We start from the raw sequence: 24,844 nt of genomic DNA on the forward strand, positions 1-24,844 counted from the left end.
TTTCTTTATTGGCTTTGTGTGTCTTTGAATTCACACAGTTTATGCATTTGCTTCTCAATTGCTGTTTATCCTTGGCAGCACTTTTTTTCATTTCATTTGAAGCACACTTCAGCTGTTGTAAATGTTTTGGACTTTTGTACTTCATTTCAGAATCTGAATCCTTTTTCTCCTGATGAAAAACAATTTTGGGCACCATTTAATCACAATACATATTTACTTTTTAAGATAAAGCAGTCATTGACAAAAGTAACTTAATACATTTTAATCAAAGTTCAAAGAGTAAGTTTTTTTTTTTTTAATTTAAACGTCTTTTGAGATTAGGATCTTTGAAATAGACTTACATAAATGGCTTTGCGAAACACTATTAAATGGATTTGCATTCCAAACATTGAAAAAGCTAACACTCAAATACGTTAACAAACATACACTTTCTGTTCGAACATGAGAAAAAATGTACCAATGGTCTTACTTATTCAGATGACCTGACAGAGGTAGACATCTGGAAACCTTCTATCAAAGAAAAGCTTACACTCATACACACAAACACAGCATATGTATAAGCCTATTTGAAATACATGCGTGGTCGCACTCAGACAAATTGACTCTTCCTTGCTCCCTCTTTCCCTTTTCTTTTACTTTGTTCTGCTCTAACCTCGGAGGCATAATCAGCTTCTCTAATCCATTCCCTTACATTAAGTGATGCTTCCTCCTCCGTTTGGCCTCTAGCAGTCACTGCACTAGCTGTTGACAGCACCGTTGTTTCCTCAGAAAACCCCCTCCCGGTCACAGGAGGGAGATGGAAAGAAAAGAGAGACAGATCCCTCTGGCACCTCTTGGAAGATATCCTCATTTTTTGTTCTCCCCCTTAAAGACGACAGGCTTCTTTTTCAGCTTTTGTTTGGGGAATGTCACTGAAACAAAGCGAGCAAGTTCTGCCCGCATCCCTGCCTTTGGAGTTGAGCTATTTCGAGAAACGGATCCGGTCGAGGAGCTTTGTTCAGGTTTTGGAATTTTTAGTCAGGGTTATTAACAATATCCGAGTACTGCACACTCTGTTCATGTATTCAAATACAACATTTAACCATAGACAACAGAATGATATGACCTTTGAATGAAATGCTTGTCTAAATACTGATTGATGGTCACTGTAGAAGTAGACCATTGGAAGGTTTTCACATGGGATGGATGTTAACATGCTGTCTGTGCCTTTATTCGGGGGCTGCACAGGGATTTTGTTCTCATGAGAAATAAAAAGTAGATGCAAGGGCTTTTGTTCTTTCTAGGATTTATTGTGGCAATTTTCACCTAGTTCATGTGATCCACTTTCTGTCAGCGCCGCGCACTACAGCAGTGTTTGTCCGTCTCTGGTGCGCGCAAGCAGAAAAAATGGTGCTTGAATCAATGAGTATGTTTAAATGTAGTCTATTAATTTAATATATAATAATAAATCACACTTAGAGGGTTATATAACAGGTGAAAATGGGTGGAATGGTATTGAACCTGAAATTCATTTTCATTTAGATGCAATCGAGCGGGAGAAAAGCAGACTTTTTTGCTGAATTGTGTTAGTTACATGAACACTATATAAAACTAACTGTTGCTTTAGTATTTAAAGGAAGTAAAGAGGACATAATGAAATGTGAGTCATTTGTCTTTGAATGATCTGGGTTGTAGTTGTGGTGATATGAAGCTAAATACGATTATGCAGATATACAATAGAGTGGGAATAAAAACAGTATTGTCAAATGTCGTCTGAAGAAGATAACACATCTGGTTGGGGTCTATAAATCTTTTCAAGATGTAAATGCACCTCTTGCAGCTCCTTCAACCATATTCAACCACATTAAGGACATGCCATGTTCGGGTTTTCCTCCCAAGTGAAAAACCCATCATTTCAGGGCTAACACACTCGGGATAAGCACTAAACCTGCTTTGTGAAACGGGCCTCTGATAGCAACAGAGGTATGACAATCCTAGTCTTGATATGGAGGGCTGGCACTGGGAAACCGTCTCAACCTCTCTGCATGTTAGCTTACAGCAGCACTAAAGCAACACTGTGGCGACATTTTGCTAACCTACAGCCTAGATTACATCATTTATATTACTAATGTTGTTATAATAATAAGAAGAATAATAATAATAAACTGGTTTTATGTAGCGATTTTCTAGAAACTCAAAGACGCTTTGATAAGGAAAATAAACAACTAAAAAAAAAACCGACTAGGACAGTACAAGAGTTCTCCGCTTTAACATCACATGATGGTATTTTACCATGTGATTTTTGTGAAATACTATATAGCCATATACAGAATTGTTTGTGTTGATACAGCAAAAAAATACAAGAGAGCAGAAGTCATGTCTCTAAGCAGGGACGGGAATTGAAATAGTGCTAATCCCAGCCTCAGGTGAACTACTGCACAGATGATACAGAGGTGTTCTATCTTTGGAAACAATTGAAGTTGTTGGGTCATCACATCAGCCTCAGCAGTAAAAGGTATCATATCTAAATAACCATATTATACTCATTTCTATGTCATCCTGCATCTTACCTGAGACGCCTCTAATAATCCATTAGTTGTATTATATCGTTGAGGTGTTGCAGCCAAACAGGCCTCAGGCATTAATAAGGTTGTGAATACAATTGCTTTTAGTGTTTTGCTGTGAGCTACTTGCACAACAAATATAAAAGAAAAAGCAGGCTGTGTTATTCATTTACAAGTTGCATAATGTAAAAAGGATAATGCTATTGGATAATTTAATTATTTGCACTGGGGTGTAATTATCTCAAACCTGAAACTAAAAAGAAGTGCTTTGTATTCAAAGAAACTCATCTTTTATATGCCATGTTTTTATTTTAATCCAATGGCCCAGATTTTCTTTTTCTTTTCTTTTTAAAGTTAGCAAAGAGTCGTGTTAGAGCAATGAGGACCATGTACCCTTTATAAGAAACCTAATTTGTCTCTTTGTCTCTGTCACAGTCAGCAAAATATGGGTGGGGATAAAAAAAGATCATTACACGTGTAAACTATATTATTTGCTACTTTGTAATTTAGTTTTAAAGTATTTTCAAGAATCTCATCAAAGGCCGTCTAAGGCCCAAACCTTTTTATATAGGAAGACTACATCAGAGTTGGTTTAACAGTGTTAGAAACAATAGTTGTTTGGTATCATCATCTGTTTGTCACCTTTTCAATGCACAACTTAGATGCAAAAGACCTACGATACATCTGCTGCAGAGCCTCAAAAAACATCCAACATACTGTATGAGATTAGCAACATTTAATTTGAATTACCTTGGAGATACCACCCAGTAGACTAAACAAACAATGAAGATTATGTTTCAGCAAGCTGCACCAAGATAAAACATTGCAGCCTTAACAATGTCACACTCTTGAAATAGGCCTTGGCTTTTTTGTGCTTGGTTCCTCACCCAATAGAGAGTGGATCCAAAAGACCAAATGTGGACTATTTGAAGCCATGCCAAAGAGACAAGTTAGATATGTTAAGCGTTTGCTTAACCAGCTTTACAAGCGCAATTTCTAATTTGCAAATACACTAAGAAGTCCACATTTTCTAGAAACGATGACTATTACAAGGGAACATACAGTACTTCAGTTAAAGCATTGTCTGCAACTCTTCACAGGCTAGATCTTGATTACAGATGTCAATGTATAACGCTATAAGCCACTTGTCCAAAACTGAAGGATGGTAACTTTTGTAGCAGTTTTGCCCACAAATTACTTTGTCTGTCTTTAAAAGGAACATATTTAATGGTAACAATTACAGTTCATCATACAAATCAGCACATTTTACAAGTGGTCTGTCAGCTGAACCCTTCCTAAAATGAGATGGAGAAAGATGGATAGTAAGAATATCAATAAACTTTACTCCAAGATTACAAAATACTGCTTTCCCTACTAGCACTGTGACTACACATAGTAACATGTAACAATTTATACTCTTTTGTTCAAAGTGAACAAATGTAAACTTGATGTGAAAGAAAAGTATGCTTTAAAAAAAGGAAATAAACAGGTGTTGTATATTGAAAAGTAAAGGGAAAAACATCATCACTTGGCTCCAACAGTTCCTCTATCATTTCCCTTCATGTCAATCCCGAGGAAACCTTCTGGGAAAGGAAATAGTTGTCAGAAATAATTGGGACTGGTTATGTCTTTATTCCGCTCTTGTTAATCTGATCTTTAAAGTAGCAGCTCTCCCTACCAAAATCAAAGTCAGGCTTCTCGTTCAGACATAGACAGAAATAACATTTGCTCCAGACTTTTAAGCATCGTTGGACCTCACACTAGGCATCAGACTAGGCATAGATTAGAAGTGCATGAATTAGTTACTGAGACCAAGTAATTCTAATACTGATACAATAATGTGTTTTAAGTAGATACTAATTTCTTTTAACAATTTAATCCATTAAGGACTTGTTGAGCATGCACCGTGCTGAAAACTAAATCATCAGCGAGTAAAACACACAAAAAAACAACATGCTAACTTTCCAGAAAGACCCACAAATTAGTAAATCAGGATTTCATCTGCATATCTGGGTATCATCAGCTACCATAAATAGTCTAAATTTCATTTTCGTAACTAGTACTGGGATTTCGCCTTAACATTTAAGAATAGAATAAAGAATAGACGTTTAAGGAGTCACCATTTCAAAGATGGGACATCTTAGGTTGATTTGGGTACTGTTGTTTGGGAGTTGTAATGTCATTATATGTTTTGATGATTGAGAAACTGTCTCTCTAAGTAAAGAGCTTGACAAGTTGCCTTTTTGAACTCCCAGTGCCTTGTCTTTTTACTGTCTTATATTACTGAAGTTTCCAATGTAATGAATTATTCCAATATTACTTTGTGGCAAAGTAAAAGGTATAGTTATTCATAGTGCTTTGAAACTTTAACTGAATAAGGTTTCTTGGGTCATAGTTTCATGTTTAACTTGAAGGTTACAAGCACTATATGTTAAGTTGTATGGAATAGAACGTAGTATCCATTAACTGCTTTCAAGTAGTTATGAAAAACACAAGGACACAAGTAAGGCCATGGCAGCATAGGGCAAGCCTTAAATCAACTAAAGCCATGAGATAGCATTAAGCCAGAAAACTCCTGAACTTTCTTACAACTGTCATTGCTCTGACTTTACACAAGTCTGTCATTATCTGCCATATTCTCTGAAGATTGTGAGATTTGTCTTTATACTCTGTCTGCATACTGTACCATTGCAGCAATAGCATCCAACTGAAGAAAAAAAGCTTTTCCACATGCCCTGTTCACTTCTCCTACTTTTACCGTTGGCTCCCAGTCAACCCCTTTCAATGTCAAACTGAAATGTGTCTCGTCACCTCCTAAAAGTTCAGCCTCATCACCAAACCAACACTGCCCCAATGTTCCAACATATTATGGGTCGCATTGATCAGCATGTCCAGATCTTTACATGAACCACACATTCTCATCCATCATGCAGCCAAGTGGTGATGCTGAGAGGTTGATGGCACTTAGAATTGATTCAATACTTAAGAGGGATTGGAAAGCTTCGTAGAGTTAACCCAAACCACAAAACCTTATGCACTTGTGCAGTATTTCTGGTTCGTTTCCCTACTCTTTGAAGACAATTCTTTGAACTTCTTTCTTTTACTTGGCAGCTCTGAACACATACACAAGATTTGACAACAATGGGAAAAGGGATGACATGTAAGAATAAAATTCCTCTTTATATGATGAAAAACACCCTTTAATACAATGCTGATGCAGGGTAGGGAAAATGTTTAATAGCTTGAGTGTTGGATAACTTCGACATCAATCCAAATCCATTCCATTGACATTCAGGGGAGGTGGGGGTCGGTTGGGGTGTTGACTGAGGGTTGAAATAATTGCCCTTGAAAGGAGGCGAATGTTCCTCATTCAAACAGAGAGCGTGTTGTTCACTGAACCATGTAAAGATCCTGCCACCGCCCTAGAAGTACCACACTAATAATTACATTCGGCTTTCATCAAGATCTCTCACATTTGGGGACTGTTGCGACGTGAGTCAGAGTCGACAATAGAAAGCCGGGGCCTGCAGAGGGAGAAAAAGCTGTGCTTGGACAGATTGCAGCTGTAGAAAGTTCATGCACTGCTAGACTCAATTATAAACTACCCCAGCAAATCCTGCTTGCTGAGAAAAAAAAAAGATGTAAATTGTGTTTACTGTAGCCCTGTTGAGTAAACACCATTTAAAGGTATGCCATGTATGTTATTCATCATTCTGTCCGAAGACTATCACAGCCATGCTCGTAGTTTCATCACATTTGAATTATGTTCACTAGCCTTAGATTGATGTGATCAATTTTCTTGCCCAGGATACATACTGCTTGTGCAATGTTTAATTAGCAATCAAGTATTTCTTCGGAAGCATTACCTCACATCATGTTTAAGAATGCTGTTCCCTTAAGGAACGCCTTGGTGTATGTAACATAAAGCCTTTGGGGAGAAGGGGCCCACAATCCACTGATGTTAACTCCACATCACAGAATGAACAGCATCAGGCAGATGTAGAAACAACTACATGAATCAGTCCTTCTCCAAAGGACATAAAAACTCTGTGAAAACAGTTACACCAACTGCTAAGATCTCCATGCAAAATAATTAAACGCCTGCATTATGTTTTCCATTCTCTAGTATCTTCTTCTCCTCTATTTTGTTGACACTGTGATTCTGTCAGAGAACGCAGGGCATTGATATAAAGGCAAATATTCTTCATATAGCGTCATATAGCAGACTCTGTTGCTTTGTCCGACACTTCCGGCTCATTCTTTTTACATCTGTTTTTTATCTCAGAAGATCCTTTGCACCCCTTCCTGTCTGACCAAGATAATAGATAGAGGTGTATGTGTGAACGACCAGATAAGGATTATTTCAGGAGCATCACTCCTTAAATTCTCTAGAAATGTTCAGGAGTCCATATGTGAAAACAGCTCATGATTTACTTGCTAAACATCCTAGCAGCAGAGGGCATTAGTCAGAGCTGCCCTCCTACACCGTTTACAAAACTGTCAGTCTTAACTTAGTTAACTTAGTTAAGCACACCTCAACAGTACACATGCGGTTGCTGAGGAAAACAATGTGTTGCAGAGATTGAACCCTTTCCTCAAATGAAAAGTTATTTCACTGCTTGGCCACCCCAGCAGGCAGGAAACTTTCAGCAATTGACCTGCTGTTACCAGACTTCTAGACATTAAGGTACTATTTGGTTGAAAATCAGATGAAAGGAGGGTTAGTGATGAAATAAGAGCAGGAGAGAGATATGAAAGAAAGATAAAGAAGATGAAAGGATTGTGGTAAATAAGGGCAGGATGGGGGATGCAGGCATCTGGATTCAACTCAAACACAGCATGGGGGAAGTAAAGACTAAAAACGTAAAAAAGCCCAAGAGCTAAAGATGGTTTCCAGGATTGACCCATGTTAATGCACAATATTCATCTGTTCATCTGAAGGCATTAAATTAATTAATGGTTTACCGTTTTTCTTCCTTGGTGACATATCAATACTCACAGTAGAAATACGTTGATATTTACTGATAACCTCGACCTCCAAGCATGGTAAGAAAAAACATCCAGTGTGCAAAAGCTGAATTCAAAATGGATTTTTTTAAGGTTTCTCTGACGCTCATTCAGCATCACTTGTACTTTTACTGTTGTTTATATGACAGCATCAACTCACAGCTGCCACAAACAAGTTCAGTGATAGCCAAACGATAGAACACATCCAATGTATCAAACAGTCACATTTAGCTAAAATGTTGTCCAAATTGTTCTTCTCATGGTTTGAGAGATTTTGTTGCAGATTGGTCTGGCCACATGCTAATTTCATCAATTATATGTGTGTAATTGTCAGACTAATATTATGTAAGAAAAACTAAGTTTTTTGTGTGCTGGATAAATTCTTTGAGGCCAAAAAAAATAATAATTAGACAGAGTCAGGAAAAACAACTTAATTTGGAAATTTGGAAAAGACTGTATGATCTGTATTGCCAAGTGGTAAATAATATTAATATATTTTGACTTACACACAAGGTCTGACAAGATCTAGCGATCAAATTAAACACCAAAAACCAGGCAATTATTCAGAATCCTGTCAGTTTTCATTGTCTGCTTTGGAAAAAAAAATGTAAGCCCCAAAAAGAAACCAGAGCAACAAAGTTCTGTGTGTACTCTGTTTCTTTCTTTTTGCACTCATCTCCATGACATTCGCACTGACACTTTCTGTGGTGTATTGTTACACCACTCCATCTGCACTGAGATTAACTCTCAACAGTTTGGCCGTTTGGTAATGAACTTGACACTTGAAACAACATAGTTTCCTGACTCTGTAAAACCATGTTGCCATTAGAGCTCCCACTATCATTAATTCTTACACGACTGTCTCGACTAATTATCTTTATTTCCTCCTTCAGCACAAGTCGTCCACAATCTGGCTCTATTCTGAGCTAGCTACTCTTATAATGTGACAACTAAAGATGTGTTAACGTGCTGCAATTAAAACAAAAATTGTCAAAAACAATTAAGAGTCCTTGCAGACAGTCAAACCGTGACAAGCTTCAGAGTGGCAATTATCTCTTGCTGAAGACTAAACTGCGCAGCCCCAACTCCTTTTAGGATATCACCAGTTAGAGTGCAGAAAAAAGGAACAAACAAACAAAACAATAGAGGCAAAAATGAGAGGATGATAGCAATGTGGTAAAGCATTTTAAAACGGTTCATTTAAATTTGCCAAATTTGCATAAAAGTCTGGTGTCAATATAGCTGAAATACAAATGGGTGCTTCAAACACATCAGGACAAGGACATGCTAATCTATTGGATTTCACCATTCTGAACTGGTTTATAAAGATGTAGGCTTAAAGAAAGTAAATTAAATAAGTAAGATTTGTCATGACTTTCTGGTTTAGTTTTGTATTTTGTTTAAATTTCCTCTCTTGTTTCAGTTTGTCGCATTCTGCCTTGTTATTGCTTGCTTCCCTTGTGTGTTTCTTTATTTTATTGTTTCTAAGTTTAGTCTTCAGTGTTTTGTCTTTTTTTTTTCAAAGCAGTTCTTCTTTAGGATGTCTCGAGTATAAATCTGTCTCACCTTCCCTGTGATAGAGAGGACCATGTTGTCTCTCATGGATCTACAAAAGGTGATCTCACGTGAATTTGTAGACAGAGCAGTGGACACACGATACAGAACAGCCTTTGTCACTCCGACAGCCATCTTACTCAGCTGCTGGGAGGGCAATTCCTGGGAGGTGGTTTTTGGAGGGACCCATAAGTCCTGCAGGACTTTGGGAACGACATCCATCACCATCCCTTGTGGGATACTAGGGTGTCGAAAAGGACGGTGGCATCTTCTCTGGTGAGTTGAGCAATCTTTTTGTTTCAAACTACACATCTCTTATCTGCAAGCTGGTGTTCACCTCCCACACCAGCTTGAGGAGAGGCTTGACATCCATATCATCAAAATCCTCCAACTCAAAGTCCCAGAGTTGCAGTCTGAGAGACTTCTTGCTTTCCATCACCAGTAGGTCTGTCAGGTCTTCCACAGTAACCTCAGCCAGGAGCTCGTTCTTCTTCTGAAGACGTAAGAATTCAGCCACCAATACGATCTTGATCTTATATGACTGGATGTGCCAGCAGAGCTGCAGAGATTGTTCATAAATGGGAGTGTCGAACAAAACCCTGATGGGTCTGTGTATCCAAAACAGAAGACGATAATTTGGAAATACACTGACAAAAACTTTCAAAATGGGTTAACTTGGACAACAGACTCAAAAATACTCCAACAAGATCACTCTCTAGACACAAATGAGCAGGCTGGCTGAAGGCAGAGAGGGTATAAAATTTGGGTCTATGTTGTCACAATGAAGACAACGCTCTAGAACTCACTGTTTTTTTTTCAAACTGTTGTTGCCATGACGCCACAACTAAAAAGATGAACAGCTGCTGGACATTCGTTCTGGTCAAATGTACTATTAAAATCTTCATTAAGCCTGGCACACGCTAAAATATTTTTAAATCTCATAAACAATTTTGAAAATGTGAGAGAGCTCACACATGACGACATATCATGCCAGATTAACAGTTTTGCTTTCATAGTGTGTGGTGTGCAATGAGATGACCAACTCAGCACACCACACACTAACCAATTCATTCACCAACAACCAGAGTCTCGACTATCAGAACGTGTTATATGGCGCATTCAAACATGACTTAACATGATGGCCAAGCTAAATGTGGCTAGCGGTTAGCTGGTACATCCAAAACATTTTGGTCCAACTCCTTTCCTTGTCAGTGGGATTGTGGTTTGTTTTAAACACTGTATAAACACTTGTCTTGTTGCCACAAATCAATATGTTGGTCCTGAATTTACGACATCCAGCTAACTTTATGCTTCGTGTTTACTGTCGTCGCCATGGTAATGTGTGTTGTGCTTCCTGCTTCAGTCAGTTTGCTTCCCTATTGGCTATTGATCGGTCCTATGTCACAATTCACAGAGTCTGTGCTCCTACGTTCTCCCCACACACCAGGATTTCTAATCCTAAATATTGAACACTTTTAATACGATTTCAAATTGGGGCGGTCCTGATCGTCTTCCTAGCAGATTGTGGAGGTTTAAATCACTCTTAACACACCTCACACAACAGGAGAATCTGGCAATAGAATCAGACCTTTGTTGACTTTGGTCGGAAGGGGGGAATCGGGCCCAAAATTGTCCTGATTATCTTCTAGTGTGTACAGTGGCGATTCTAGAGTCTGTTGGGGCCCTAAGCAAAAGGTAATTCCCACCAGGGTTTAGCAGGGCACTGATAGAGAGTGCTATCATGGGGCACCCTTAGGGAGGTTTCCTACTGTCATTGCAAAATTCGCACATTTGGTTTGCTGCTTTGGTTAAATGTTTTTCAGCCCTCTGGGGCCCCTACTGGTCTGGGGCCCAAAGCAGTTGCCTGCCTTCCCTGTTGACAAGCAGCGCCCCTGCCTACATATACATAATGTTTTAAGTATACCAATGTACAACTGCACAAAGCATTCTTAAGTGAATGAAATATGTTGAATAAAACTTAATCTGGCTAAAAATGTCCCTTACATGATCTGTGTCCCTTTATGATCATCGTTAATTTTTGTGAATGGTCGGATGCGCAACTTGCTTTTAATGTTGCGGCCGCAAGGAATTGTGGGACGGCATATCTCATCTCCTTTCGTAAAGGATGGTCCACTGTATCCTATGCTAAAGTAGGTTATAAAGGAAGCATTGACCCACCTTTCCTTTGCTTTTAGAGAATTCGAACGGCTCTTATCATGGCCGCCACTTAAATGCTCCCGGGTCATTTCACTCAGTTAGGAACCTTCCTAAGCAAAAATGACAATTCGGAAGCACCCTTAGTCTCACTGTTCCTTCCCTGTTGTTGTCAGTTCATATGTCGTTCCCGGAATCTTCTCCTTGTGTGTTTCCTGTTGGACTTATTAGTGACCTTTTTCTTTTTATACCTGGACACTTACAGAGTACACCTTTGTTTTGCCTTTTTATCTTTTGCTATTTTTTTGTAAGACTTCGAATGGGTCCACATCCTTTTTTTCCCAGAACATGACAAAATTATGCAGTTCAGGGTAGTGCTTGTGGTGATACTCTGTGAAACTTCTAATTTAAGCTTCTGATTTATTTGGGAGTAGTTTTGTGGTCATGAAGCAGAGTCTTCTTCTTACTTTATTGGGTTATTTGCTACCAAAATATTTTCCAAATTATAAGTCACTGTTTACTGTAATTAGCACGATTATAATCCGATTTTCAAATAAGTGATAAAATGTTCAAACTCAGAATTATTTTGTAGGCATAAAAGAGACGTTGTCTTATTTCTCCTACAAGCGATCATCAAAGGCAAACCGCTGATAATGTACTTTCAAAAGACACATTTACATATTGCCCATAAAAACAAAGCAATAATGAAATGAATGCATAGATTAGGCGCATGATGAATTGCATATATGCATAATGCTCCAGCTGAGGGGAATGACCAGGAGAGGGACATTAGCAGTCCTAGCGATGCCTAACACAATAAGAGTCTGAAGGCCTCCACAAAGTAGCTGATTGCATTACAGGCATGCTGTGCAGCTGGCAGCTGCTTCCTGACAATATGATGATGGAAAACTCTCATTGCTCCACTTCAAAATAGTCAATTAACAGAAATGAAATTGTGTGATGTCTGTTGCAGCACAGATGCTAAAGGCAAGGATGACAAACTGGGACTGCAGTAGATATTCTATTGGTGGTTAAAAATGACCAATACTGGGGCACCGGATGGCATAGCTCTTATAGCGCGCGCTCCATGAACTGAGGCTACAGTCTTTGTCGCAGTGGACGTGAGTTCAAATCCAGCCTCGGCCCTTTGCTGCATGTCCCCACTCGCTCTCCTCCCATAGTTTCCTGTCTCTCTTCAACTGTCCCATCCAATAAAGGCAAAATCTGTACATTAAATGTAACTGCTTACTGTTCAGTCTTTATCAGTCCTTGGTAAACGTGACCTCAGTGCTTCCCTCCCTAATTGCAGTACGCACAAGGGCCTCTTTATCTTAAGGGGGCCTAATGTTTCCACCAGGGATTGAAGGGACATCAGGCTGGTGTGTTTCTACAATTCTCTTAGCAGACGCTTTTATCCAAAGCGACGTACCTCAGAGAGTAAGTACAACACAAGCAAGGATCTAGAACAAAGGGAACAATGTCAGTAAGAGCAAACGATCAGCTTTGAGTCCGATTGGACACACAAGTGCTGACAGGCATTGCACAGAGGCAAAGCACAACATTGACTGCAGTTCTTGAGAGCTCTAATCAGTATAGAAACCATCTTATAAGTCGTCGTTTATCAAACAAAAACCATCGTCACAACCATCATCATCATCAATAATATCGAGAACATCATCATTAAGTTAGTAGGTATTGATGAAAGAGCTGGGTCTTTAGCTTTTTCTTAAAGGTGCAGAGGGACTCTGCAGATCGAATGGAGTTTGGAAGTTCATTCTACCACCGGGGGGCAACAGAGGAGAAGAGTCTAGTCAGCGTCTTAGGACCCTGTTGTGAAGGTTGGATCAGACACCTTTCATTGGCAGAGCGTAGTGGGCGGGAGGGAGTGTAGACCTGGATGAGAGAGTTAAATTAAGGAGGAGCCGTTTTTGTTGCTGTTTTGTAAGCGAGTAGCAGAGTTTTAAATTTGATGAGAGCAGTAACTGGGAGCCAGTGTAAGGAGATGAACAGCGGAGTGGCATGTGCTCTTTAGGAAGGTTGAAGACTAGTCGTGCTGCTGCATTTTGTATCATTTTCAGAGGTTTGATAGTGCATGTACGAATACCTGCCAGTAGAGAGTTGCAATAGTCGATGCGTGATATCACAAGAGCCTGTACCAGGAGCTGTGTAGCATGTTCTGACAGGTAAGGTCTGATCTTCCTGTTGTTGTACAGTGCAAATCGACATGACCGGGCAATCGAGGCTACTTGAACCTTAAAAGTTAGCTGGTTATCAATCATGACACCCAGGTTCCGGGCAGACTTTGTGGGCATGAGTTTGGTTGTTCCAAGCTGGATATTGATCTGTGGTTGCATAGAGGGACTGGCTGGGATGACAAGGAGCTCAGTCTTTGAAAGATTGAGTTCATTCATCCATTTACAATAGTTTTCAATATGACATTAATAATAAAATTCTGCTTAGGGCCCCACTTTTGGCCAGTTTAAGCTTTTCTGGAGTCACATCCTCTCAATGCAACAGCTTGGTGCATGGTAAGCAAAATATTGTTCAAGTTTGTATTATTGAGTTTGAGTTTGGAGTCTTCAAGTTCCATACATCAGTCCCTCAAGGAAGCTGCCATGTTGGAATCATACTAATTCACATGAATTCTATAAAGCAATGTGCATTTTTTCGCGACTTTGCAAAGATTTAAAAAAAAGATCAGTCTCCTTAGGTCTGCAATGTAGCACAAATATCAGAGAGGATCATTTGATTTGATATCTTAAATATCTTAAGAAGCTGCATGCAAGAGACATTTTTTTTGTCAGACAGCTGTTATACCAGTTATGCCATTTTCTCTCTAAGGACTTTTCCAAAAGTACAGTGTCTTTATGGGGACTCAAATCAGTAAATCCATAATAGTAAACTCCAAGCAATTTTTTAAAATTATTATCGCAATTCTTGCAATAGCTTTTCTGACAACAGTGCACATTCACAGGTTATGTTGAACACAATACATCCTGCAGATGTTTCTACAATATTCTCAACAGAACTATTGCTAGATATGCACCCCTTTATGTATATCACATATAATGAAAAAAAAAAAACATTGCATCATGCACACACACACAACACATCAGCCACATAAATTCTTTAAAATTAACATGTTTTTTCTATCTTTTTGGACGTAGTCCATTTTCATTTTGTATTTAATTCATCTGGTTATTTGCTCTTTGAAAATAACAAAGCGCAACCTTTTATAAATTTGACTTAATTTCTTTTCTATTAAGCATGGAATATATCAGTCAAAAGTACCTCAATCCCTTGTTTGCACATGCAAGCACACGCAGTATGCTCTCACACACGCTCTTGGACCTTGTAACAGCTTCCTATAGAAGGAAGTGAAAGAGGTCTAATTGGCTGCATTGCTTTTACCACGTTCTCATGGTCATCCAAGCGAGTATGTGGTCCGTGAAGGATAAGGGGCAGAGCTGAGCTGGATAAACAGAGAGATAGAGGCAGACAGGGACAAACACTCCAATCAAGACTAGAGAGGTCTGTTGGAGTAAAAAGGGAATCTATGAAAATACGGAATAGGCACGGTAGGAAGCTGAGCTACAATCCAAATGATTATTTCATAATATTTCAAATATAAAATACACATATATTGTGTCTCTTTGAAACTGCTGGTTGCACAAAATTCAAAGATAAAAATAAGTAACCCTAACCTCTGTAACACTCCATATTTTGAATGAATACAGTGACTTAAACTAAAACCTTAATGCTAATGCCAAAACTCTCTAGAGAGACTCCTTAAAAAATCCAAAAGGGCCACTGCGTCTCTCTGCCCATTAAAAGAACTTCTAAATTACACTTGGACCAGAATTATGACCAAAATCTGTTCCCCCTGTCATTTCTTTTCAAAGCTGTGTTGGTCTGAAGTGGTTTTGGATTTTGCTCCATTAAACTAATTGCTGACTGAAACAGAGTGCTCGTGTCTGCCAAAGGCCCACTGGATCCCAGGGGCTCTCTTGAGCGGGGCAGCTGACGTCGAGTGCTGCTCAGTGGGTCTGGGGCTCCATCTGTGCCAGCTTCTCCCACTGGGTGTCCTGTACCCTGTACCCAGCCCCCCCCCCCCCCCCCCCCCCCCCCACACACACACACACACACACACACACACACACAACACTAACACAGATGTACATGTTTACATTCTGTAGAGCCAGGTTCCTTAAATGTTTAACTTTATGTTAACACCACTTTTAATGCTGCTGTGTGGGAGTTGAAGGTCTTATACAGATACAAAATGTATTTATTACAGTTAAAATTCATGTGTAAGGATTGACTGATTTACGGGGGGAAAAATATCAATGTAGAGATTATTCAGGTTCAGTTAATGGGGAGACTATTCCAGAGTTTATCTCCTACGACAAAGAAGGCTGATTCAACTAGTATAAAATTGAATGACATTCTGTTATGACAGTGAATTACTTACCAATTGTATTTAAATGTTATCGTTATAACATAGGACAGGTTCTGCAGATTCTCCAACACCCATTTAAGGCAAAAGTTGGAAAGAATGTTGTCATTTTTTAAAACCCTGACAGCGTTACCCTGGTTATTGGTTACAGATGTCACAGCAGTCTACTTCCAACTGTGATTCAGACAAGCCTAGGAGTACACATATTTATATAAATGCATGTCTATAAACATGATGATAACTGTAATTTAGATATACACATGTAATCACAGGCATACATATACAAAACCACATTCGTCCACCCTCACAAACGTCTAATGTTGCTCACATACGAAGGCAAATAAATCCCAATTTTCAGTTAAATACATATTTGTACATACATTGTCAATGTCATGCATATGTGCAATATGTGGCATGTTGCACCCAAAACCTCAAGAGCACATTCACTAATAGACAGTGAAAAACATACACAAGCAAACACACACATACAGCCAGTAAGATTTGCCAACAGAGCCACTTGGGTCTCTGATTAAATTTGGCAGAAATGTGCTGACTCCACACGAGTTAATTGGTACTACCCAATCATATTATGACTGCCTCCAATCTGTTTCTCATACAGGTACTTTAAGACCCCAAACCTGCAGAGTTTATAAAAACAGATTTTTAAGCCTGGTGACAGCTCAAGACAGCTCCTTCTCTCTTTAAATAATCTCCTACAGAGATGAAGCGTTGGTGTTTGCCAATTCAGCCAGATGTTCATGTTGTAACAAGGGCTTACATAAGAGGCACCCCTCAATGGCAGCCATGGGAGACAAGAGAGAGAAAGCTTTGAAACAGAGAGGGTTTCCCAGTTGCAAAGAGTGTAGTGTTATTACTATAAATTTGCACGCCATTTATTTGTAATGCTTTTGGTCTATTGGCATTATGTTATTTGCGGTTGCAATTAGTACTTCTCATTGAAGCTTCAAGAGCAACATGAAGTTGTTTGTTTGGTTTAAATTTTTACAATTGTGACACCGCTGCTTTAGATTCTAAATTAGTTTTTATAGTCAAGCATGTGCAATATATTAGATGACATTTCACTGAGAACTGTATGCCTTGATGAACAGGCATAGTAAAAGTAACAGTCACAGTGAAAACAAATGAAGAGCCAAAAAGAAACCTATTCAACAAGTTGTGATGAATATCAACGGGACAGTGAACACTGGATAATTTGATCTGGCACCAAGATTTCTCATTAGGGATAAATAACTGAAGCAATAACTTATGATAACGATTATTTGTGGGAGCATAATTTAACAGTTTTCATAGTGGCCTATGAGGGGCACAGTTCTTATGGTGAGTAAAAAAAATCAGTAATCGGCTGTCAGACAGCAACAAGTCTTAGAATCTGCATTATTGTAAATGCAAATTTACAATGGATAACATTTAAGTGTTTTTTGTTTTGGATTTCTACAGTTGTGAGTCCAGCTCAAGTTGTTTAAGTCTTAAAGTCAAGGGTTCGGACTCTAGACATGCAGAAGATCATGAGTGTCGTGGAACATCTGAATTTTGGAGGTTGCTGCCCCAGGTGGGGAATCGCTAACAGCAAGCTGCTGCTCATTTTAGATCTGTTTTTTAGTAGTGTTACTTCTTTGGTCAGCTAAGGTAGTGCTATGTGTCCAATTTTACAGAAGGATGTCCTGTTCTGTGTTGGTGTCAGTTAAGATTTTCTTTGTTTGTTTTGTTTTTTTACATGTTCGAAATAAAGAAATCAATCAATAAATCAATAGCTTTTTTAGCTTTGACCAGTGCATCCCCCAGCTCTGACTGGAAATACCCCTTTTCAGAGAGCATGTTGTTAGTAAAACACACCGACAGTCTTGATTAATATATAAAACTCACACATTTGAGGATAAAAAAACTCTGACGAGGGGAAAAAAATCCTTCAACTTTATTCCTTCCAAACACAGTGAGTTCTTGAGGTTATATGAGGCAAAAAAAAGTCATTATAGGGCATGTGGATCCAGCTCCAGACCGTGGGAGCAGCAAAGTCAATCCCATGGTTCTCGTCTTGGCTCTGTGAAGGTCACAGAGCAGCTGGGAAACTCTGACAGCTGGGAACCTCCTCAGTCTCCAACAGACCCCAGATGTTCCTCACTCTCCCTTTCCTCTGTAGCTCTTTCTCGTCTCTTTCACATCCTCTATCTCTAGCTCCGGTGTGGATGAAACTGGCAAATCTGCATTCCAGTTGGGAAATGGTTGTTTTCGCCAATTACTTCTCTCCCCTTCGCCCCCTTATCCCAGATGTAACCAATCTAGTGTGAAGATGTCAAAATTATTCAAATGATATAAGCAAGTGTGGAGAGCTGAGAAGAGGGGATCTGCCATTTGTCATTATTTAGAAATGTTGACTTTTTCATTCTCAAAGCATGATGACTCAAAATTCACGGGTTTGAAGATAATGAATTAATACTTTATTAACACACCAAAGAAGACAAAACAATCAGTGCTGTCTCATTAATTTGGATGTGGAAATAAACCAGAGCTAACTTTGTCGTCACAAAGTGAAATAGTCAACCACTCAAACTGGATAAGAACAATAATGTCCAGGATCAAAAATGGGTTGGGACACAGATACAGATATTTATTATTTTGTAGTTCGTGTCTTAACTTTTTAACGGCTGATTTGCAATGTTAGAAATTATGTAAAGTGTAAATTCACAGGCTCTAGAAAACACAGCGTATATGCAACTTTCCTAAGAAAGACCTCATGTAAATATATATTGTGAAGTAATGACTTACTAAAAAGAGAATAAGATCAAACTTCCTCTGGATTTGTTGTTCTGAGCTCTGAGTTCACATGGACAGGGAGAGCAAGTGGCAACCTTGTAAAAAAAAGTATTTTCTTGAGTGTCCGCTTGAGGCTGGCTCCAAAGTGGTATTAGTAATGTGTCTATATGTCTTTATCGGAATCCACTGTACAGGGGGTTGAATTTTGTTTACGACTCATCTGTTTTGATTATATGAGCGATACGAGTTATGCATACAGTAGTTGGTGAGTAGCTGAACTGATTGACAGGCAGGTGCAATTAAAACATTTGTCAAGAGGCTTAAAACCCACCTCATCTCCAGCTCTTAGCCTGTTGTTAGGATGACCGAAAGTTAGGTTGAGACATCATTTCCATCATTGCGAGTGCCATTGGCAGGCTTCCAAAAGCTCCCTGCAGTAACCAGTCATGTGGATTGTAGAAAGGGAACAATCCACCATTATATCCACCCAACTTCCAAAGCGGTCATATACAGTAAAGCTTTGATTAATGTCTTTAAACATTTCTCTGCATGTAAGAGCAGCCAATAATGCTTTCATAGAAGTTGTTTCTCTACATAAACCTCATTCCCACTGACATTATGCAATTGTAACAAGTGGATACACTTGTTACAATTGGCATAATGCGGTAACATGACAGCTGATTGGTTCTGAGATGTATTTACAAAATATTGTCTTTTCTAGAATCCTCCATATATTTTTGGTCAATAGATCATACTCAAACTTATATAAATGTTTCTTAAGGATCTGTCAAATATAATTTTCTGTAGTGAAAACATTACTGCCTCAATGGATTCAACTGACTGCTCTACGTTCCTTGTGTTTTGGAGTCTATTAACCAAGGAGCACTAAGGGAGACATTTTAGCTTTATTTCAGCTTGGGGAGGGCCCCCAGGAAGCATGGCTAATCAAGTGACATTTACATTTCAGATTTCATTGATCTGACCTTGGTATCCTGCCCTCTTTGGGGCTCTGCAGAAAATGAATCACACAGTCTATAACCAAACAACCACATGGCCCATGTGCTGACAACATTAGAGTACATTGTTAGCGGAAAAAGACGACGTGCTTCGCTCCGTATTATTCTGATGTAAGACAGAAACCCACTTATTACATGAAGAGGAATTCAATTTGCAAGTCATGCATGTGCAACTGGGTTTCACTACACATAACAGCAGACTATACAGTGAACACAGTGCAGTGCATTCATAGGCTCATTTTGATAGTTAGACAGAGGAGCAGAAAGGGAAACTGTTGTGAAAGCTTTCAGTAAGGTTTGGATTATCTGCATGTTGATATTTTATACCTAAATCATATTATAACAAAACTGAAGAAATGTACTGAATTTTCTTGTACAAGTGTACTCGGTGCCTGTTGCTATGTTACAGTATTGGTTACCGAAGAGATCAGTCAGGTGTGGTGTGATTGCATCTGATGGGTAATCTATGAAAAGGCCTGGTGTTAGACAGGCCAAGGTGGGGTGCCATCTGGCCCTGCAAACAGTGGGAGGCAATCCAAAATGGAGAAAATGACATCATGTTCAATGATTTTATAAAGAAGCATGTCAGAAGGCTGGGTTTAGCGTGTATCCAGTAGTGCAATGTGGGATGTTTTGCATTCACCTGTCATTACACCCATGTTTAGTCTTACTATATATTACGAGATGCATTACAATTATGTTAAACCATTAAAATGCTCTGTTATCCTGTTGCACTTTATCACAATTGTTTTTTCTTTATGGAGTAAGAGGAATCCTTTTTATGTTTAATGTTTTAAGCACATTTTTGTAGTAGCAATCAGCAAATTCCCAACTATGTCTTTTTAACTGCAGAAAACCACAATAAAGACTTCAAGATTCAACTGACTGACAATATTATAAGATCTAAAGTGTATTGTTTAAAAGCATTTTGCTTACAGATTATTTTGCCTATAAAAAGGTTATAATCAAAAGTGTTGAACATTTACATGTTGTGAAATGAGGAAAAGGGATTAGCATGACTAAGTAATCCCACCATTATGTCTATTAACAGTACATTATAACTGTAGAGACTTTTTCTAACCATTTATTGACAAAATGTTCTTTTTTGCCAACAATTCCGCTCTGGCCATCCAGCAATGTAAACAGTGATTGGCAGCTTTCTTTTAGTAATCTGCTGCTTGTTTAAACACCTAGCAGACATGTAGCATCCAGTGAATACAACCTTACTGTAAAGTCTTAAAAATATTGCCACTTTGCTAGAAAAGTTCATGATACTGACGTCACTTGCTGGGGAAGGTAACATTACCTATAGGAATACATATATGTAATGCTCCCCTTTAAGCCCAGGGATTTTCTGAGTTTGAATGAAACCTACCAGCTTCGAATTTCTGACGTCTGAATGAACTGAAGCAGAAGTTCTTCTTCAGCAACTGGGCCGGTGGTTTGACCTCCCCTCTGAAGAAAAGGATCTATAAGGAGGAGGAGTAGAGCATGGATAAAGAAGTAGAAAATGAGAAAAAAAAGAGTGAGAGAGCTGTGAGTGTGGCGGGGCAGTTAATCATGCTAAAGCTATACACTCCCTCAATCTGTCCATCCATCTGCCTCCATCGCCTGCTTCACCCCACTCCGCCTCTCTTTTTTTTCCTCATCTTTACCCGCCCCTTTCATTTTTGACTCATCTTTAAGTCTTATCTCTTAGTTCCTTTTTTGCTCACCCTCTGTTGATATCTCACCTTTAAAATGCTTTGGAAAGTGGTGTTCTTTGTCTGCACTTGTACACACTGCTCCACACTTACACCTCACACTAACACTGGAGCCCAACAAGAACAAAGATGATCCTTTAAACATCTGCAGTACCATACATTTACTCCATTCTAAGCTCACTGCATGTTGCATGTTCTTGCAGCTTTTGTTCACTGTCACACTTTTGACAATGGAAACATTTCCTCGTTTCATTAACTCCATAAGTGAAAATAAGAATTTTTACATTGATACTGTATTGTAACACACAAGCTGCAGGAACCGCACTGACCGCCTGAACGTACTGTTACGTTGATTAGCCATCATTTCCCAATTGTATTCAACTTGATACATCAGGCTGTGGCTAAACAATCTTTTTCTGATTGGAATCTGGATGTGGATTCCGGGCCCATGGATGATTGATTTGATTTATAACATAGTGTGAAATTGAATTTAAAGTATGCCTTTTGTACTCAAATTTATTGACACTGGAGCATTCTGTGACATATGCCAATACCCAATCTGTGTGGATTTTCAGTGTTCAGCCAAACCCGCGGATGTCAAAATGAAAAATATTAAAATTTCAAAACAACAGGGGTGCTGGTGGGGAAGTTGTTAGAGCGCGCGCCCCATGTACGACGGCTATAGTCCTTCAAGTGGGTGTCCCAGGTTTGAATCCAACCTGTGGCTCCTGTCCAGCATGTCATTCCCCAGACTCTGTCTCCCTGATTTCCAACTCTATCCACTGTCGTATCTCTCCAATAAAGGCACAAAAAGCCCCAAAATAAATCTTAAAGAAAATATTTTTTCCAAAATAAGTGGATGAGGCTCTTCAAGAGGCAACTTTCCAACACTGAGCGAAGCTTTCGTGGAATACTGTCTCCTATTAATGCCATGTAATTGAATCACACTTTTTGGCACTATCACTATTCATATCCCATTGCCGTTGTGTATTCTTAAAGATTAAAGCTTTCCCATCTTATGTCAGTAACACCTCCCCTTCCCTTTACTTGTCCTTACCTTACCCCAGCTCTCTCTCTGTCTTCTGTCCATTGCCCAACCAATACCCATTCGGAACACCCACTGAAAATGTATCCACACATCCCCTCTTCCCAGCCCTCCCCTCACAATGATTGTTAGATGTCCACAGTGGGAGGTTGCCAGGGCCAATCAGCTCCTGGTGGGTGGTGGCGGTGGCGAGGGGACGGGTCCACTAAACAACCCTGCAGAACCAGTTTGGCATCTCCTCTCCACAATACTGAGACTAACACTTTAACAGACAAGACAGCTTAGCCTGACTGCCGCAAATAAAGCTCCTAGCAATTGGTTAGAAGACCAATTGCTAGGACACAAGACATTTGAAAAAGTACTACCAGCCATCTTTACGATTAAAAGTTGTAGCTGTTGTTTGGGCAAATTGTTGGATTTTGAAATGCAAATGAAGTTTGGAAAGTTTTGCCGTTTGAATATATACGTTTTGTACCAAAATGTTTTCCTTTATCTTCGCTTACTCTGAAGATCATTAGCATTTTTTCTGCAAGAAGTCTTTTTTTATGTAAAGACCATCTTCACAAGCATTCAGATGCAATAGCAGCCACTCCCTGGCAAAGCAGTTTCCAATAGCAACCAAACCTCCGTGCTTCATACTCCACATATTGGTATTATTTATATCACTGTACTTTTATTGGACCCACATGGGCATTTGCAGTGTATCATTATTTGTTTAATCTCTTTGTTATATTTCAGCTGAATGTGGTTCACTGTAATATTGGATGCATTAAACCCAAGAACTCATATTGAAAGACTTCGAGAGCACTTAAGCAACTAACTTATTGCATTTGGAATCACGCATGTGATCTTTTTATTACATCACAGCTCTTTTCTTAACACGGTTAAATCCTGGAAATTAATGTTAAAAATGCATAAAAATTGTGGTCAAGGTTTCAATGCAAATAATTAAAAAACTGTATCCATGCAACCTCTTCAACATTACGCAGCACAGTTCTGGGACTATTTACAGTTTGAGTTGTTTTTCTGCTTAAAATAGAGTTCTATTATCATCTGTACACAATAATTTATGTCTAATAAAGCTGCACATCATTTAATCATTTTTTTACTTTTGAAGATTAACCCTATGTCACACAAGAAAAACTATGAACCTTTGTTGTCACGTTGCATTAAAATGCACACATAAATATAGTCTGTGAAAAAAGTCACTATTGTAGCTTAACAAAGATCAACCAACCTGAAGTTGCCACCACATCTTTTGATGGCTTGTGGTTTTTAAGAGTTTTCCTGTTTGATCTTTTAATTATTCTGACTTTGCTTGCCGCTATAATTAGATTGAAGCAGATGTTATTTCCAGGTAAAAGAACAGTGAAATCCTTAATTTGTATTCGTCAGGAATCAAATGTGTGATCTATGATTTCTTACATAGCACTTTGGTGGAGGAAGAAACATCCAGAAAGAAAAAGATTTGAGTGTTTTTTTTTCTCCTATTTCTCTGAAGAATGCTCCCCTGCCTTGTTCCATCCCCACAGTGTCCTGAATTCCATTGAATAAGTCCAACACACACAAGCCACAGTGACTACAACGAAATAAAGCTTTCTTTTTCATCTCACCGTAAGAATAACAGCTCTGGGCCTCTATTTTACTCCCAATTTCTCCATATGTGTCATTTCAGAGAATGGGCTTTGGTGAGGTCTATCCTGCTCCCAGTGTGAAGGCGTGGGCAGTGTCCCTCAATGCCCCCGTACTTAAAGTTAAGACATCACATCCATTACATTATGTGTGTATTTGGAGACCCTTTAAAAGTATCAATCAGCTAAATTTAAATTATTTCACTACTGGTTCAACTGCTATGACTCCAGCACAAAATCCAACTCCTGTCGCAATCTACATTTTAGACAAACATTAAAATGACGCTAGGTTGGTTTTGTTTCCAAATGTTTCTTTTTTTTTTGCCTTTGGCTTATTTTGAACCATTTTTTCCGCCTCCCTCATGGCAGAGGCCCCTATGCAAAGTACTAGGCTGTCCACCATACTCTAATCAAACCTCATGTAATCACACTAGCACTGCTGAACTTTGGGTTTAGTATCTCACCCAAGGATACTTTGACATGCTGACAAGAGGAGCTGGAAAGCTAACTGCCAATCTTCAAATTACCTTTTAACCACAGCTGCCACATATTGTGTCAATCTTTCTCTCATAATGATTTCTATCACACAAAGTCTCTAAAACGTCAGTATTATAAACTGTACTTTAAGTTTTACACGTTGATAACTCCAAATGGGTGTACCTGGTAATGGTTTAAAGTATGATGGACCATGGGAAAATTGAAAGCAGTTTGTTCTTCATTTTGACACAGAACTGCTGTGTGCTCATGTGGGGGCTGGGTTGGTTTCAGCTATTGAAAGGAAAATTAAGAAATTATGCATTCATAGCTGTAACACAAACATTTGATTCCACCCACAATGTGGGAAGACAAAATAAGCACTGTGCAAGAGAAAAAAAACAGTGCAGGGTGTGAGGAAAGAGGCTGCAGAGTGTGAGGATGTAGGACGAATGCATACTAACAGGTAGACGTGTACAACTAGAGAAT

The sequence above is a fragment of the Labrus mixtus genome, chromosome 3, assembly GCF_963584025.1.
Source record: "Labrus mixtus chromosome 3, fLabMix1.1, whole genome shotgun sequence".
Taxonomy (NCBI): Eukaryota; Metazoa; Chordata; class Actinopteri; order Labriformes; family Labridae; genus Labrus; species Labrus mixtus.